A 2,584-nucleotide genomic window follows, 5' to 3' on the forward strand; every position below is an offset into this window, starting at 1 on the left:
GTATATATGCGAGTAAAGTCTCATATTAAATAATAATGAGAAGAGCAAGTAGTTAGCATAATTGAACCCAAATTCATAGGTTTAAGTTTTTTGGATCAAATGATATCTCTATTTGTTATATTAACTACTCAATTGTCTATCCAAAAAAAAAAATTACTCAATTGATGGCTCCTCAAAATGTTCTCCCCAACTAGTGGTAAGTATCAGAGCCACAATCAAACCCTAGTTTCAAAATTCATCAAAAATTTAAGAGGGGTTTTTTTAATTTAAATATCAATTATTTTTATTTAATATTAACAAAACCATGTTTAGTTTAATGAATTTAATGAATAATTTTATAAATTAATACTAATCAAATTAAAGTTAATTTCATATAGAGTCAAATATTATGGTTCAAGCCTAAAATTTAACAAAATAAATGAAAATTTATTATTCTTTTAGAAAGAGGTTTACTTTATATCTTTTATATATATATATATATATATAGATTATTTGGAGTGTGGCAATGTAAGAGATTAGGTGAGTAATATTTCTTTGGAAAATGGTCTTTTTAGCCATTAAAAGAATCAAATAGATTATCTATAATGCCATTGGTATGTAAAGCCTCTAAGGGGAGGGGGAATAAGGTGCCCCTAAGTCGAAATTTCCATCATACATATGCTAGTTAGTAATCTATCTAATGCGCAGAAAAGTTCAGTATCCTATATAATGCATGAAGAAGTTCAACAAAAATTAAAATAAGATTTTTAATATGATTGTGTTTGTATATAAAATTATTTATTATAATATATTAAAATAAAATATGTTGTGATAATATTCTAATAAATTGAATAAATATAAAAGAATTTGTATAGAAACTTTATAGAATCTAAACTGTAGTAAAATATATATTAGAATAATGATGTGAGAAAATGTGAGCTTTTTGGAAAGATTATATATCAACGTCATAAAATTAACAAAAAGTGAAAGGCTTTGAGAGTTAGTTTTGGGATAATTATTCCAGCATTCTTTTATAACAGCCCACCCCCACAATCTTGTCCCAAACTCTTAATTTTGAACTATATAATTAGAATAAACCAAAATGACTTTGTTTTTCCATGACTCAACAAAAATTTCAGCCAAAATAAAAAAATAAAAAATAATGTTCTTTTCTTTTGCACTGTGCTTAGGGGACTAAAATGGGATAGTTATATGTTTTTCTTTTATACTTCACCTTTGCAAGTTGCGACTAGTGGTGGAACCATGTTGTAGTGCTGGTGTACATTGACCTTCCCAATTTCTCTCTTTCTTTTCCCCAAAAATTTTTAAATCTCCTTACCACTAATTTTTTAATTGATTTCCTTTTGTTAAAGACAAAAAGAAAAAAAAAAAAAAATCTCAATTCTCAACCATATTTTATTTTATTCATAATAACTTTATTATTACTTGATATATTTAGTTAAATTCATGTTTTTTCAAACTTATCCAATTTTACCAGGAGTTCGAATTCCTTTGTAATTTGACTTTATAGTTTAAATGTGTCCAAGTTAAAAATTATTGATAAAATCTTCAAAAGAAAAGATATTGACAATATTATTAGACATTTGAATTCTATTTTTAGAAATTTCAATTCCAAAAAAAAAAAAAAAGAAGAAGCCCTAAGCCTCTTCAGAGTTTTTGCAAATAATTTGGTTTTCTATATTGAAAGGGATATTAATTATATGTTCAAATTTTATAATCGATGATTTTAGCTAGTTTTCTAAAAAATGGTAGGTGGGAAGTTTTTGTGTTTTTATTTCCTTTTATTTCTATTTAATACTTCCATATATGACAGGTAATAGGTGTTTAAAATTCTTCTTAATCTTAACACATATTTATGAAGCTTAATAACACTTTTTTTTTTATATAAATATATTAATTTATAAAATACTTCATTTACAGCTTGAAGACTTGAACTATGTTCTTAATTTTTTTTTATACTACTATATAATATATAGTATATAAAAAGAAAAAATAAATCATCACATTTTAATTTGATCTCCAAAAGTAAATTTTTAGCTGGATCACCTAAATCATTCTATCATGACTAGGCAGATGCCTCAATGGCAGAATCCTATCTATGGGGTGTTCAAAATAAATTGTAATGTTAGTGTTAAGGTCTTAAATAAATTAATATGTACTACTGTTTTGGTAAGGGATTGAAGGGCAAAGTAATTGTTGCTAGTACAAGGGTGGAAGGAGACAAAAGGAATTAGATGGGCAGTGCTATTGAGTTAAAAACTAAATTTGAGGAAAGTATTCATCGAAGGAGACTTAAAGGTATTAGCATGAATATAAATCTTCTATACCACTTTTTATGTTATATTTTATGGAAAAAAAAAAAAATAATGGCATATCATGATAGGTGAAATAAAAAATTGAACATAAAAGGTGATACAAAGAATTTATTTTCATGAGAAGGGGTTTGTTAATGAATTTTCCATACCTGGTCAATTTGTGAATGTGATCAAGAAGGACACTTGGAATTGTATTTTGTAATGTTATTTGTCTTATGAAGCTTGCTTGCCTTTAAATATAAATAAAAAAAAAAAAAAAAAAAAAAAAA

This window comes from Quercus lobata, chromosome 4 (genome assembly GCF_001633185.2).
Source record: "Quercus lobata isolate SW786 chromosome 4, ValleyOak3.0 Primary Assembly, whole genome shotgun sequence".
In the NCBI taxonomy this organism is placed as follows: domain Eukaryota; kingdom Viridiplantae; phylum Streptophyta; class Magnoliopsida; order Fagales; family Fagaceae; genus Quercus; species Quercus lobata.